We start from the raw sequence: 17842 nt of genomic DNA on the forward strand, positions 1-17842 counted from the left end.
AAAGATATAAATAACTAATTCCCAAGAAAACCAATGGGCTTAGGGCACCTAACTCCATGTGAGGACCTGGGACTAAACTAAAATGTGGCTAAATTCTCCATGTGTTAAGAATAAGGTAAACTTGATTTTTTTCTATTATATTCCATTGCTTTCCTACCTTCTTACTTCCTAACATCTGTAGGACCAGGACTTTCTGCTCCTGTATGTGAACGAAGTCTTACACAAGGGAAAAATGCGATCTCTTTTTTCTGAAACCTGTGGATATTCCTTGAAAAAGATCCTTATCACTACTGTTTTACTGAGGAATGTGGGACTCTATTGCCATACGTTATCTGCAATGGACTCTGACAGCACACCTTTCTCTGCACGAATAGATCGTTAAGAAATAACTATCCGTCACCAGTTCTTCTCTAGCCTTGTTTCTTATGACATAGAAAATTCCTCTGATCATCTCACTTTTATGTGCCCATCTGCCTTGACTGTAGTGGCTATTTTCAACCAAATTTGTTTCAGATTCGAAAATACAATGTTCTTACAAGTTTAATGATAAGGTAAATGAGGGAGGTGATAAAAAAAAATAATTGTACCTTCTTTCTGAAACTAATTTATCTTTACCATGAACATGGCCTCAATCGTTTCACAAATCTCAAACACACACCAGATTCCTCATCCTAGTGAAGAAACTTCATTATGGTAGATACAGATACGTAAGTCTCAGTCCCAGGCACTTTGCAATGTAAATGAAACTAATCACACTTTCATGATACCGGAATGCCTGAATTTATTCTATTTTTAGTTAGAGCCAGAACTTACAGATCCTGATATATAACGACAAACCAAGTGAAGCAAACATAAAAATTCTCTGGAGAGATCTAGAAAAAAACCCAACATTATTAAACTCGGGAGTTTTGAAACAAAAGAAAACAGAAAATAAGCTAAGTGAGAAAACCATTTATCTAGGCTAGTCCAATCTTACAAGAAAAGAAAGGTCCAGAAGGCATTAATTCCACTTCTGTGTTATTATCCTCAAAATACATCGCTGCAATTTGGACATATAAAATGTCTTCAACAAGCTTGAGGAGTAACATGTTGACAAAGAAATATGTGCTATTATTTTGAGCTTCTAGGTCACCCGCAAGACAGCAATACAAACAACTTGGCTAATATAGCCAAAAAAACAAGCAAGTGTTTCAGACTGTAGGCAGAGTAGGAGGGGACAAAAGAATTACTAATGTAATGAAGAAGGACAGAAAATGAATACCAGGTTGAGAAGAAACATGTTTTTGGAATAGGTGTGTCAAGAGAGGTAGCTGCATAGTTCATCTAAATGACAATATGAATGTTTTCTCCTCAGGCTCTGTTTCTCTCTCTGTCCTTTTTTTTTTTTTTTCTGTTGTTCTTGCTTACAGCAAGTTGCTGGAAGGGAAATGGTGTGAACCAATGATTACTATCGCACTAGTCTTTTATGTCTTCAAACTTCTCCCTTCTCCAGAGGCAACTGAGACAGAAACAAATAATCCGTTTAGTGAATGTGATAGCATGATAAAGAAAACAGCGCAGCACAGGGATGAATGTTTGTGGATTTAATTCAATCCTTGTTAATAGATAGTTTAAAAGGTGAAACATGTTATCTGTGGGGCTGTAGATAACTTTTGTGCTTCAGCTATTCCCAGTTGATTATCGATTTTTGCTATTTCTCAGTGGCCTGCCAACTATCTAAGCAATTATATATATATCTTATTTTAGCTCCATCAAACTGTACTCCAAAACTTTTTTTTAGTTAGAGCTGTGAAAATAAGGAGCGCACCTGAGGGGAAAAGATGCAGGAAATCCTTCAGTGCTTCCATTCAAAGGAGAAGTATGCAGAAACATGGTAATACTGATATCCACCTGTGTGGAGGTAAAGCCTCCCAGGAGTGAAAAGAGACCAGATGACATACTGGGAAAGAAAACCTGTGCAACCTGAAACATTAAAATGTCCTGACAGTGGCCTACCTTTAGCAGTTTCAGAAATAAGTACCCACAGTAATCCTTTGGTGGTTTGAAAACTATTATCTACAATAATTTCAGGGAATCATTATAGGAGCTGAGGACATGGTTGAAGGGATGCTCACTTCCAGAATCATAGTCGTAGGGAAATGCGAACTGGAAGGGACCTCAGGAGGTGTCTAGTCCAGCCTCTTATGCCAGGGAAGTTGTCTTAAAAATTGTGACTCATACAGCTGGCTCAGGCTGCATGTTTAGCTCAAGCAGAACGATTGCATGCTGCAGAGCTTGCTGGGGTTGGAAACACTGTGATGCACATTCGATTTCAGACTTGCATTGCAGGTGATGATGCATGGATACTGCATGTGCTGATGGTTCCCGTCTGTTCTTCAAAGAAAATCAAGTAAGTTTTTGTAAGTTTTTGCTTCCTCTTGCCAAGGCTGATCAAACTGGGGTGTTTTGAATGTAGGCTGTTTTCTATCCTTCCACTGTCAGACAGAGGAAAACATAACAAAGGCAGGGATTCACAACAGTAGTACAGACAGATTTATTAGGATAATCTTACTCTGAAAGTCAATCACACATTGAGGGAAAGAGACAGTTAACTTTGAAAGGGCTCAGTAGTGATCCAAGATGCTGCAAAAATATGGGATTTCTTGATAGATTTTTAAATACTACAAAATAAAACTGCTTATTTGCAGCATGGAACCTGCAAACACATCTCATTTCAGGAAAATATGTCTTTGAGTTGCTGGGCACTTTCTTTTAATAAAGAACTGAAGATTCAGTTTATAAATCCAGAGACAAATCCTGGGATATTCAAAATGTGCTGAATGCTGACTGAACACTATTGCCACTTAAATAGAAAAAGCAGATTGACTGCTTTTGAAAATCTCATCCCCAAAGCCAACCAGAGTGTTTAATCTACCCCTCAAGTCCAATACAAGTTCACATTCTGATGGATATATTGTACTGTCCAATTTTAAATGACCCAGAGCATAAAATTCAATATTCCTCTATAGTTTTATTAACTTTCTCCTTAAAAACATTTTCCACACCTTCAGCTCATCTTTAACTATTCTCTCCCTACTTCCAACTATTTTTTGGTGTCTGCAAACAAGAGGCATTTGAAAACCTTCAACAGGATTTCCAGCAAAGCATTAAGTACTCTTGCAGAAACAGGCTGTCCACTGTGGTGAAGAAGTAGAGATCAAAACAAACACCTTCCTTTCAACATGGCACAGTGAAAAGAGGCAAAAGGTTAAGAGGGAGTAGCAACATAAAACCATAAAATTTATCCATACTTGAAAGTTCCATATTGTTACATCCTCTCTGATTAGTTAAAAGTAGCTCATGGAAATATTGCCCAGTAACTTAAGAAAACAAGGTGAACTTTTAGAAATATTTCTCCTAGGTTCCTGCTTGATTCTAACTTACTGTTCCTATATTTCCTCTTTTTAGGTGTTGCCTCTTTCTCCCAAAACAAGACAAAAAGCCAAGATCTGCATTACATGCCTGCTGGGAAGTAGTAACCATACATTGGCAAAATTACATTTACAACTTGGTAGGGGATAAAAAACAGCTCAATATGACAAGTTATCTTACGCATACTGGGGAGGAGGAAAAAAAATATCTCTCTAAAATAGAAATTGCAAGCTTACCCAGTGCTACTTACTAGCCTCAAGCTTTAACAGTGATGAGGGCATAACTGCAGCATCACCAACATGCTGTAAAAGCTTCTGCTCACAGTTCAGGCATAACTAAAGTGATAAAGCCTATACAAACTGTAATGAGTGAGACTTTCCCCAGTACGTAGTTTCCATTTGTGGCGATGCAAGACAGGACATGGACAGATCAACAAAACAAGTACATCAAACCATGTATATAGGAGATGTCAGATTGGCTCAGATTTCTAGCCCAACATGCCTTCATTGACAATGACAACTGAATTTACTTCCAAAGCTCATCAGGGGACACCAACAGAAGAATCACAAGGCCAGCTAAGAGTTCATAGCCCCTTTCATCTCCCAAGAAAGACAGGGCAAGCTCTGTGGCACGTATGTTGTGAGCTGATACGCTGCTGAAGAGACCATGCACTGTGGAAGAGGGAAGATAACTAAGCTCAGATGGCTCTAATAAAAGTAGATGATGCTGTCAAACCCAAAACATTGGACTTGCAGCAAGATATCCCTTCCTGCCATGTATCACCAAGGACATACTGGAACTGGGAAAGGTTCAGAGAGCAGCAATGCTTACCAAATGTATAGAGAAGCCTGTGGATGAGAAAAAAAGACCTTGGAAGCAGAAGGAACATGGAGAGTATGGATGGGAGATGATCATCATTTCACAACCACAAGAATTCGGGCATGCTATGTGAAGCTACTACTTGCCAAGTTCAAAACAAACAGAAAAAAACAGGGCTATTTACCCCATAGGGAGTAGGAGACTTATAGAGCATGCAGCTAAAGGATGTTGTAGATAGTTTATATACATTTAATAGTAGAGTGATTAAGTTCGTAACAGAGAATCAATTGACAATTATTATTGACATGGTATTTTGGAGTGCACTGGGGTAATTAATGTGTCACAGATGCTTGTGCTGTCCTCAGTGTGGTCTAGACATTTGCTCATGACCACAGTTAGACACCAGGCTAGAAAGAATCTATTCCCCTCCTCCCCCCCCGCCCCCAGCCTTTTTTTTTAATCTGATCTACTGCATTTTTTCTTACATTCAGGGAGGCTGACTATAACCAAGGTATCTTCAATGCACTGGCATTCAATTTCCCAGGGAGAAAATGCAGCAAGGCTGTACTGACCAGCATATGCCACTGCACTAGGAAAGCCTGACAAATAATGAGATTAAGTTCCCTTCCTCCACCCCAGTGAGCTCAACCTAGAGCGAATCTGGTGAGGTTTCTTCATCACTGCCAAAGTAAGTTCAGATATTTCTTGCTGTCATACTTTCAAGCTGGCATGTAATCTCTTTGCTCCCTTCCAAATGACTTTTAAAAACATTGTTTTGCAGCCCTTATTTCATACCCAACCACCTGGCAAAAGGGCATTAGAGCTGAAGTGAAATGCTGCAAATGGATTGGGAAGCATTGCTCTTACTGATATTTCTGGAGAAGGCATTTTCTCTTTGCTTTGGGTTTTTTGTGTCCTTTTTTATTTTTTTTTCTTGAGGTTGTTGACAGCAAATGGTGTCTGTAACATTTCTGTGCCTAATTTGATTTCCAAGCTGTTAGAGACCTGGCACAAGCATAGCAGGTTTTGTCAGTGCTGAGAGATTTTTCATCTGAGAGACTAAATTAACTCTGTCTTTTCTTCTGCACTTTCCTGAACAAAAATGAAAACTGTGGAGCTAAAGCAAATAAAAACAAAACCAAAAGACCCAAAGGTCTGGCCATGGAGAAGAAGACAAGCAATTACATTTTCACTTTAGCCTGACCACTGGGATTAGCAATCCTTAGGGTGAGACATAAACTGAGACATCTAAAACAAAGGTGATACATCCTGGGTTCTTTTTTGCTGAACTCTTCATTAGCCAATGTTCACAAAGAATTCATCTGGAACAAAAAGTATTAAATCATCACTCATAGCAAGCCATTGCTAGAGAAAATTAGATACATAAACCCAGGAACTTACAGTTCTGCTTCTGAAGAGACACAAATGCCAAAATTCAGAGCCGTATAGTTAACTATATTTCAGTAACATGAAAAAAAAAAGTGATGAGCTCACAGGCGTTACTCAAAGAGATATACTGTCCCTTTGGATAACTGAGTAAACTGAAGATATTTCATAAATGGTGTCAGACATGCTGCACAGGAGGGCAAGCACCGTGGGAAATCTTGCCTTTGGCTGAACATTTCTGAGCATCTCAGTCAGGGCTGAGCTCAGCTCAGAGCTTGCCAAGCACCAAATACTACTATAAAGATGCTGTGGTGCCCACTACATAAATATTGCCAATTGGTATGGTCAAAGACAAACTGTAAGGGAAGCACTTCACATATTAGTTACAACAGTAGTCTATGATAGATAACAAGAATCATGCTTAATAACACCTTGCCGGGTGTGTGTAGAAAGAGAAAAAAAAAAAAATAAAAGCAGTAGCACAAGACTGAAAAGACCTCACTTCAGATCCTGGTGCTTCCACAGGTGTTTGGCCAGACCAGAGACAAAAGGCCTTGCCACCATTTGCTTTGCTTAGGATTGAGGATCCAAGCCCAGGAGAGACCCAGGTCAGCTTTTGGGAGCCCAGGCATGGCCAAGTCTGCTACGTGTGTGCTCACTTCACCTCTCTGTGACTCAGTTTCCTATCTCCGAAAAGGATTGAGAGTTGTTTCCACTTGCCTAAGTGACTTGTAAATCCCCTTCAGGACTTTGAAAATAGAAACTGCAGCAGTTTGGAACGTGAACATTCACTGCTCGTCATCCTCGTTGTTCACCAGTGAGCTGGATTTCATAGAAGGCCTTGGATTTTGTGAGATGCCTCACTTGAACACATTTTAGCCCATGTTCTTGTGATGGGAGCCTTGTTTCCTAAGCCATCAAAGACTGAACACACAGTGTGATGCCAAGACAAACTGAAGATTAAGCGGTGGAGTCTTTGCTTGACATGCAGAGAAGCTAATTGCCATAGAGAACAAGCTTTTGAATAGCCTTGACATTTTCACTGAGTGTACACCTGCAGATGCTGCACTCTGCTTTCCTCATTCCTTTTTTACAGGAATTGTGTACAGGAAGGGGAAGACAAGGCCTTTTTTCAGAGTTCTAACATTCAGAGAGAAATGGGAAGTTGGGTCCCCATGCACCTGTATAAAGGAGATAAATCAAACCTTCTGCTGCAGAGGGAACACACATAGAGGGTCCTCTGTACACTAGGAAGGAGAGGTTGAGAAGAAATCACTATGGTGCATATAGTATCTGTGATTTTATCTACAGTGAACTTTATTTCCTCCCTCACACATTCATTTCTGAATGGAAAGGCAAGGAAAAGGATATAGGCATTTATCCACCTGCAACAGAGACCAGACTTGTGACTGGTGTTGTAAAGTGCAAGTCACTACTGAGCCAAACATTCAGTTCCTAGTTTAAGCCATGTTAAAAACACTAACTTTTTTTGTACAGACCTAAGAGTGGCTTCCTGGGGAGGAGACTGAAGAGACAGGAGTGCAATGGAGACTCACTTTCCTTTCTTTTTATCTTTTCTGGTGTTGTATTCAACTGAGCAGAAGGTACAGCATCCTCCTGCCTCATTCCCAAACAGCTGCTGGCCCCAGCTCTTCACCTGCTTAATTAGCAAGAGTCACTCCATTGATTACTCCAAAAGGTAAGTTAGTCTGCTGGCAGGAAAAAAATAGTATGTTGGACATTGCATGAGAAGACTGAAATCTAGAACTTTCTATACTGGAACATGAGCAAATTTCAGTTCATTCAAACCTGCACTGAATGCAAAAGTCATTATTGTAGTCTTCATAGTTCAGGGGTGTTGTAATGCATACAGAGTGCTTGGGAACCACAGTAATTGCTTGGAAAAAGAATCAATTATTAATTCAAAGGCCAATTATTAATACATATAACAAATATTAATTTAAATGCAGTCAAACACATCAGACAAAAACAATGTGCACTTCCAAAAGCAGAGGGTGGCCATGTGGATGTAAGCAGGGTAAGTAACTAACTGCATAAGTCTGCACTGAACTGAAAAGATAAAAAAAGCCAGGAATGAACATCCGTACCCTCCCCACTGTTACAAGCCAGCCAGAGGAAAATTAATAAAAAAATTGTCTTTCTAAAGAAAAGACTGATTTTTCCACATTAGGTTGATTTTGCTTTCATTGTCTTTTAAACTTTCTGTCCTTGAATGAACTGCCAGAGGCAGTAGAATAGGTACTTTAATACCAAAATCACCCTGAAAAGTAAGCTTAATCACACACCTCAAGGTTTTTAGAAAAGGGAATGTAAAGTATTGAATATTTTGCCACTTGCATGGAAGAAATTTCTTGAGCTAGAATAGCTGAAAACTTTTTTGATAACTTCCTTTTTTGCTTCTGTAATTTTTTTTTTACTTTTTAGGTGGGATCTCCTTCCTGTGTTGTAAGTCTGCATGTCAGTCTAAACATCCCACAAAACCAGCTTAAGGATGCGGTAGCAATGCACTTCTGGCCTCAGTCACTGATGCTGATGTGATAATGTGATAAGGTGATGCTGACGAGTGATAATGATATGAGCCCTAAGCAGTGCCATATTTATCCCTGCTCTTCCCAGAGCTCATTTGTGAATAGGAATGCTCCTCGGTGAGGAGCACAATGTGCTGCCAACATGTGCAAAAGCATGACCGAGACTTCAGAGCCCTATTTCAGTGCCTGCTTTAGTCCCACACTTCTGAGACCTTGAACATTTGTGCTCAAGATGAAGATGAGGGGAGGCAGCTCAGCTGACCTGCCAGCTTTAAAAAAGCACTGAAGGACTAAGGAAAAAAAAAAAAAAGCAAACCAGCTGATAAAAGTGTAACTCAGAGATTTGATAGCAGCCAGGGAAGAGCATTGCAGAGTACTGATTGCAAAGTGATAGACAGAGGTTTTTATTTCACACATTGTCATTCTAATCTTGCAGTCCCAGCTTCACAATGTCAGGATGATCCCTCATAAGAGGAGGAATAAAAAAGGGAACAAAATAAAAGGGAAAGAAATAACTACACATCCCAGGTTACAAAACATGAAAAGGGGAAAGGGGCATTAGTTTAAGTGTTCAGCAATTTGCAACACAGAATTTTCATTCACAAACTGATGTTCCTGATGGTAAAGGTAAAAAGGCAGCATGAAAACCAATAGTGTTTTTTGACATTGTGGAAAAGTTCCATCTGCAGGTGTAACTGACACAGCTGAATGTCCAAAAGTACAAATGCCAAGAAACTCACAGGACTGTTAGACAATCAGAGGATCCTCTTGTGATTCACCCTAATCCTTTGAGATAGTTCCCTGTGCCTTGAAAAGAACTGGGGCCTTTCAGTGAAGAGGACGATAACATAACAAAGACCTTTGCAGCTCTACTTTTAGGAGCCTTCACAAGAATGCACAGAATGAGAAAATTTCAATTTCAGTCTATCCACTGAGGCATTATTGAGAATACACAAGAGCTGAAATCCTAAAAAATTATCATTCAGAGCCTCTCCATGAATGGAACTAAAGACTATTGGAGGAAGAGGTGCTATGGAGAGCTGTTGGTGATTGAAAAATAAACTCAAGAACAGGGATTAGGGAAGGCCTGGATCTCTGATTTTCCATAGAAGAAACAAAGAATACAGTGAGAGGTAAGAAGGGATGTAATGAAAAGCAAAAAGCTGAGCAAGCAGAAATGGGAAGTTACACCTTAAGGCCAAGATCTATCCCATTGTTTCCATTCATTTGTAAAACACATGAAAAACAGAAAATATGGAGAGGCTAAAAGGGATGGTAGCAATGCAGATATCAAGAATAATGAGACATGAAAGAGAAAGAACAGATAACAGGATAGTATACAGAGTAAAGGGTAAATGAAATCACTGTTCATTTGGATTCTGATTTCTGCTTTTCATCTCCATTAGGAAGATGCACCATGCATGTGTATCTTATTCCCTAAAAGCACCCCAGACTCTTTTTTGTTATAGTCTTAAAAAGTACATCTTTAAACTGCTGATAATCTCATGCCAGACTTAATTTGAAGACATCAACTGATCTGGAATAGAAAACCTTAATTTTCTTAGCAAAACTTTGCACCTCATGAAGATTTTATTTGTTGCTATGGCAAAGGCTTTACCCAAAGGAGGTACTTGTAGAATACCACAAGAAGGGGGAATTTTTCAGTTCCTTTCACATGCACATTTTCAGACCCTAGGCATTTTAATTTAATCATATTTTCCCTTCATCCTTCAGAGAGTTTCTTTTATTCACAAATAAACTGCATGTCTACATCAGCAGTATGGAAGGATCCATTCTTATAATCTTCCTCACTGTAAATCAAAATCTACTTTTAATTACAGAATATCAGCTGTTTCTCTTTGATGACATTCAAGTGCTTATTTCAAATTGAAAGAGCAATAGAGCAGCTGCCATGGTATTTTCATACGTAGAGTGATGACCTTTTTAATATGGTTTCATGGAAACAATGGAGTTACATTCATCAGGTTATATAGAAACTTGGCTGCTGCTTTTTTTCAGACATTCCACTTTCAATTCACAATGACATTTAATAGAAGACATAAAAATGTCAGTAGATTGAATTTTTTTTCAACCAGCTTATCTGACAAGAATTCCCACCTCCTTGTTTCTTTTTACAGTGCTATGCTGTTCATTCATTTGGGCCTACTTCAATTTGCTTATTAAATATGTAAGAACTTCATTATGTAGCCAGGAGCTGAATCATGTAAGATTAACACAAAGCCCTTGTGAGAGGATTTTTTTTTAACATTATTAATATTAATAGTATGTGCAGCTCACGTATTTTTGTACTTTCTAAACCCAAATGTCAATACAGTGGATAAATTGTACCTTCCTTCCTTGTCTTTTTTGTCTTCTTCAAAGAAAGGATGACATTCAGCTTAACTAAAAGCAAAACTTCACACATTTCCAGCTAAGTTACATTTTTGCATCCCAAATGGTCATGGTTATAATGAGCTGTTTTGCATGGCCATTGATTCAAAAGAAAGGGTAACCTGAGGAATAGATAAGAAGAATAAGGATTTTATTCTTTGTATTGACTTATGCAACATCATAATTTACACAGGTCTTAATCAAGTAAAGGGCTTCAGTAACAACCTAATAAGAAGTGGTACAATAGCTAACTAGTAGGAACATGGATTTGAACTCTTGCACGGAAGTGAAAGAAAATTCAGATGCTCAGGTGGAATCCAAAGCAATCAGAATGTTGAGTAGGAACATCTTAGACCTAATCAGTAAGCAATATCAGGGAAGAAAAAGCCATCTTTCATCCCCCTTCCTGACAGATGGAAGCCTGAAACATGCTCCTGAAATATTGGCTTACAGGCTCTTTATTTCAAAGAGCTTAGCACACCTCATTCCTTTCTTTCCAAACTTAGCAGGAGAAGGAAGTATCACATACTTGCCCTGGATACATAAAGACTTTACAGATGAGGGTTCACTCAAGAAATGGCTTAAATTCTCTGCTGTCTGACATGACTCAATTTCACATCTCAGAGAAATTCTACAGTGAAACATTTTGATAATTACTGTGTTATCTTGTCACTTTCCCATCTCCAGGTCTGCCTTTTCAGTGCTGCTTTTGGCTCTTGGTTGCACAGACTACAGCAGAACTGGTGGATCTGTTGCTGGAAGGCAATGGCAGAGAGCAGTGAGGCTTGGCTGCACTTACCACCCTTGGGCTGTGATCCTCCATAGGAGGCTGTCCTGAGGACCACATTATTGGATTACTTTAATGTCAATGTACAAACAACCCTTTTGACCCTTTTAGAAAGTGTCCTTCTGCTCCCTTCTCCAGGATTGTTATTTGTCACCAGCTAAAATATAGAACTGATTTTTAAAGCATCTTCTAATAGCAGACATCTTTTCTCACAAAGGGAGAGAGACTAGTTAACTGTAAGGCAAAATCCTCTCTTTCTCACTTCCTGTTTCACGATCAAATAATATATATATTTTCCTCTACACAGAGACAGCTTCAAAAGGAAAGACCAACCCATACTCTGCACCTTGTATCACTTTAGGGAGAAAAGAAATATGGAAAAGCAACAGAATCTGAGTCTTCTGTTTATTTCAAGTTTTCTACAAAAGAAAGAAAAATCATTACCATTTCCTTCAGCAGTGACATTAATCTCTGGAGGGTTCCCTCCATGCTCATAAACTATTCTGTGCACCTAGTAATAAAATTTATGAACATTCAAATTTATATTTTAAGATCATGGTCCAGCAAGAGAGAATATAAATTCACTATAATCATGTTAGACGTATGACATCGAAACTGTAGGAGGATAAAAGTGCTTTGCAGTATTACAGAGTTAATCCTAAACCTATCGGATAGGTCAGGATGAGATGGTTCTCTTCCTTCATATTGATAACAAATGGCAGTTTGTGCATAGCTTCTACATTCTGAAATGACCATGGTGTTTTTCTATTCAGTCATATCATTTAATGCAGGATAGATAATTCTTCCATGTTTAATGTTTTTAAATGTTGGGCGTTGTTTCTTTCCTTCTTTCTTGATATTCCTATATCTTTTCTGTTTCTGAAAACTAAAAAAGAATTTTTAAAAAAATCTAGTCTAGGAAAAAACTATGACACAATGGAGTTGTAAGAAAGGAGCTTGTTCACATTATACTTTCAGCCTCATTCTTCAGGCTAAGAATACCATCAAATTTTTGAGGCACTAATCTAAAGTAAAACAGATTAAAAAATTGATTTTTCTTAACCACACACAGTGAAATGGACCCTGAAACATATAACCCACTGGGACATCTCCTAATTGCTCGGAGTCAGTAAACAATAAACAGCTTTCTCTTCTGTGATGACTATAAAAACCTTATGTTTGCATATACAAGTAAATTAATCTGTGCTCTGGGAATAACTCAAAAAAAAATGAAATCAACCACATTTATAAGCATTTTGTGACCTTTACCCATTTCTCTGGAAGAGAAATAAAATGAAGACAATTGCACCTTGGTTTCCACAGTGTTGTCTGCATGTTTGATAGGAATCTGACTGCGAAATGATACTGACAGTGAGATAACAAGAAAACCCATTTATCAATATGACAGGTGATTGGTTTTATATGAGTTTAAATTATCAGTGATGGAGTAGGGTTGTCTTTCTCTCATCTCAACCTCATAACCACTGTTTAAACTCAACTAAAGTTTCCATTTCATAGTAATCAAGTTACAAGGAGTCAAATTGTTATTCATGAATTCAAGGAGGTTAAGTCTTGAGATTCATTACTGTGATGTTGTCAACCACAGTGAGCAGGTCCATGGCCTAGAACACTGTGGTAATTGATAAATCTGGATGCTGGGTGGTTAATGACTGTTTATTAGTATCTAATACATTCTGTGTTATATAGCCTTACAAGATTTGACACTAGATATTTCTACTGAGTCACAACATCCTGACAGTTCACCTTTCTTGTACATCAGTGGATGTGTGCCAGAGCTTAACTGTGCTACTGAGGAAAAGAAATACAGATCACTACTTCTTCTTATACCTGCTGCTGTGAGGTGCTATCTTCCCCATTTGAACACCTGGGGACTTAAGGAGTAATCCTGAAATCTGAAGCATTATTTGTAGAGAAGGCAGGGTTAGCTGTCTTATTTCTATGCATGCATTAAGTAGCCTTTAAGTCTTTCTTAGGGAAACTCTACTCACTTGACTGCTTTTTTTTCTAAAGGAAATCAAAACCAAAAGAAATAAAAATGGGTAAGATTTCTCTGGAACTTATAGTTTTCTCCATCAAAAGCAGTACCTTCAGTTTACTTCTAAAGCATGTATTTTACAAGGCATCCCTCTGAGTAGAAATATCCCTTTTCACATGTTATTCTGATGGTAGGATAGATTGCTAATACGAAAGTTCACAACAGCAAGACATTCATAGCATGACAGTTAGGGAGAGAGGCATGTATAAGGCTAGACAGGATTCAGCTGAGTCCTCGGGTCCATCACAGGCTGTGTGATGGGTCAACTGTCAATAGTGGACACCTTATATAATTCCTTCCATTAACATAGCTCTGTGTGTGCTTACATAGGCAGGTTTCTCATCATTCAGTATAGGATACCCTATCATAGCTCTGAAAATGAGGTGGTTTTTCTTTCGGATTTCCAACCTAAATGAATTTATACATATTTTATTCTTTTTCCACCTTGCCCTTTATCTCATATCTAGCCTGCAGGTTCTCTCTCCTGAGGAATTTAGAGAGATCAGTCACAACCTTGAGTTTATTAGGTTAAAAAACTAAAAAAAAAACCAACATTAATTCTCTTATATGCTATCTCCAATCCTTGATATCTGCTCCACTGTCAACCTCCATGTGCTGCAGGGGAATAGCCTGTGTCACCATGGTCTGCACCATAGGTTGCAGGGGAATCTCTGCTCTGATGCCTGAAGCACCTCCTCCCCTCCTTCTTCACTGACCTTGGTTTCTGCAGAGCTCTGGCTCTCATGTTGTTCCTCTTTTCTGTGGCTGCAATTTCTCCTGCACAATAATTTTTTCCCCTTCTTAATTATGTTATCCCAGAGGCACTACCACCATTGCTGATGGCCAGCAATGGGTCTGACTTGGTGCCATCTGGCCTTGCCTCTGCCGGACACAGGAAGCTTCTAGCAACTTCTTGCAGGAGCCACCCCTTCTCCCCCTAATACTAAAACGTTGCCATGCAAACCCAAAATAGGAATAAAAACAAGTATACAGTAATTACATAAGGTGGTTAATACTTTGCTGAACACTTTTCGTGAAACACAGTAAAACAATATTTGCTTTTTTCCGTAGATGTTATATAGCCATACTGTGATTAACCCAAACACCCTCTTAATATTTAATATTATCAGTGCACTATCTTGTATTAGTTTTAGGGTGCATGACCTTCTGTTTCCATTACTCCAGGACATCAAGGTCACACAGTATATCCTATATAATACCTGGATCCTTTCTCATTGACACCCCTTCTACCCTTGCAATATTAGCACATTTCAAATGTGCATTGCTTATTGCGCACAAATAGTATTTAATAAGACAGAGGTTGAGGATCACATCTACAAAGCTCCTTTCAGCCTAATATTTCCTTTGCTGTATTTCAGTTTCTTATGCATTTTACAGGCCTTCCACTAATTCTTTTCATTTTCTTCTTAATTAATCAGTTCTCTTATAGCAAAATATGACAAGCTTCACAGAAATCTAACTAGGCTAGATATATGGAAGTTTGACAGGGAGACTTTTCATGATATAATGTTATTGAGATATTTTTCATCAAAACTCAAAGGAATATTTAAGATGAAACCTAAACAATCAGAAACTCTCTAGATTTTATGCTTTGTTCTATAGGATTCTTCCTTGTTTCTCAAAGAGTGCAAAGGTGCATTAGCATCAAGATTTGGGTAAAATTCACAGCATACAAGGCTTTGAGAAAGAAACAAGCACAGGCAGTTGCAGTTCAAACTGTCTTTCATTTGGAGTAAGGGCTGTTCATATGCAAACCCAAAAAGAGTCACCTTTCTGTGAGGGACGTATCCTGAGCCAGTGCTAATTGAAAGTCTTTCAAGGAAACTCTATAGTATCTATCTTTTACAAAGCTCAAAAGTCTTACTACAAGAAAATTAGTTTCCATGTATATTATAAACCATATTTGCTCTTTATGAAGTGTATGTAACAAAGGTATTATGCATATAAAGTGACATTTCAAAAACATGATCACATCTCGGAAATATGAACAGAGATTGAGCCTATGAAAAGACAGATATCTTATTGAGAGCGGGTGGTTTTGTTCTTAAATTGCATACCATCAAAAGAACAACAGCAACAACAATAAAATAAACAATCCAGGCTTGATAGGTTTCAGATTGTGATGCAGTGTCATGCATATTAATCACCATAATGAAACTTACTCCAATTAATTCAAATCCTGCTTAAACAGCTTTGTAAAGTGATGCATTAAAATTGTTGGCAAGAACACATTGTTCAAATCCGTGATGATTAGAGCAAAACCAGACTGCGTCTTTGTACCATTTCCTTTGGACTGACTAGTTTTCTTGTATCCAGATAATAGGTTTAATAGAATCTAAAGGTGGACCTCTAGGAAGCAGTATGAAAACCCTTTTTTTTCTCAGCAAACAGCGGACTTGGAGAAGAGTGCTAAACCATGGCAAAATGTTCCCACACCTGATGGCTCCCACACGTGGAGGGTTGTTGAGTCCTTTCAAAATTATCACAGCAGCCTCTATTCATCTGTGTACACTGGTGGTATAGACAATGAAAGTGACACAGCTGCTTTTATTATTAACTTTATTATATGATCTGTAACATTATTAGCAGCAAGACTGCAAGCACAGAAGGCAAGCTGCTAATGTAGTTAGCATAAGACAAACACTGAGAAAATGTGAATAATATGCTGTTTGGGTAAAAAACATTCTCTTATTAAAAATAACAGCCAGGGCAAAAAGCTCACAGGTAAACCCAGGAGTTTTTCAGTGAAAACCACAATAAAGTGTATAAAGTCTGGAATAGGGAAGGTATTTTTTAGAGGTAATTTGGCAATATGTGATCCTAATTAATGAGACTCATTAATATTATTGTTGTCATTCATATTGCAATCAAGAACCGAATCCTGCTGAGGTAAACTGTTTACCCAAGTGAAAAACAGTGTTAGCCCCAAATAGATGATGAGCTAAATTCAGTGGGAAAACGCTCAAGTTGTTTGCTGAATGGCAATTGATTTTAATCGGTGCTTAAAGTTTGTATGTACTAAATGGTCTTTCTCCTGTAGAACATTTTCCCCCACCCCACCTAAGCCCTAAGCTTTCTTTTGGGTTATAAATGCTTCTGGAAAATATTTCTTCTTATTGAATTATACACAGCATCTAGAAAAAATAATACCCCATACATGGCTGGAGACTTTAGGGACTATCATAACATAAATACCAAGGTTGCTGTGTGGATTGGTTCAGTCAAGTTATTTATACAAAATGGATCTTTAAAGCAAGATGTCTATAAAAGTCAGGCCTTTGCCTTTTGGTTTTGATTCCTTTTGATTTTGATCACAAGAAAGGAATGAAAACATCAATTTTCAACAAAGGTTTCATTATGTGTGACAGCTTAGTCTGTCCCTCTGAATCCTAAACTTTAATTACAATAAATCTGAGACCAAAGAAGACACGACTATTCTTCTCTGCCTTAATCTTTGGCTTTCTAGACCACACGGGTCCAAATCCAGCTCTGTTCCAAGGGGAGAAATGTGATCATTTAATTGCTATGGGGCAATCTTAGCACAGAATCACAGAATGGTTGAAGCTGGAAGGGACCAATGGTCATCTAATACAACCTCCCTGCTCAAGCAGGATCACCTAGAGCACACTACTCAGGATTGTATCAAGATGGCTCCTGAATATGTCCAAAACAAGGGACTCCACAACCTCTATGGGCAACCTATTCCAATGCTCAGTCACCCTCACAGTAAAATTCTTCCTCATGTTCAGGTGGAACTAACTTCCTGTGGTTTAGTTTATGCCCATTACCTCTTGTCCTATCACCTGGCACCACTGAAAAGTGTCTGGCCCAATCCTCTTGACATCCTTCCTTCAGATACTTACGTACATTGATCAGATTGCTCCCTGAGCATTCTCTTCTCTAGGTTGAACTGGCCCAGCTCCCCCAGATGTTCCTCATGAGAGACGCTCTAGACCCTTAATCACTCTAGCACTCCTTTGTTGGATTTGCTCCAGGACTTCTCCTGACTCCACTCAAATCTGACAAGTCCTTATAGTTCTAGCAATACAACTACATACTCTATGAGTTCAGTCAACTCCAAAGTTAATTTCATGTAAGTGTTGATACTTGTTTGCCAAGCAAAAGAACCACCACAGATCCATGAAGATGTTCAGATTTCAGTCTCTGTGAGATGGACTTAGATAACTCTGTTCCCTTCCTGGCATAATATGTTGCAACATCCAGGTATTTGCACTGTTTCTAAACTAGCACTTTAAATACAATACATACTCAATCTCAGTCATTAAAGATAAATGCTTAAAGACTGTGTATGCCTAATTCTGCCTGTGGCATCATCAGGAGCTATGTTAGGTTCCTTGAGGATATGATGACTATTTGTTAACTGCAGTCAGGGGTGGGTTAATTTTAATGAGAAATATCAAG

The sequence above is a fragment of the Neopsephotus bourkii genome, unplaced genomic scaffold (assembly GCF_033783945.1).
Source record: "Neopsephotus bourkii isolate Nb327-2 ecotype Australia unplaced genomic scaffold, CSIRO-AGI_Nbou_v1 NB_1526, whole genome shotgun sequence".
Taxonomy (NCBI): domain Eukaryota; kingdom Metazoa; phylum Chordata; class Aves; order Psittaciformes; family Psittacidae; genus Neopsephotus; species Neopsephotus bourkii.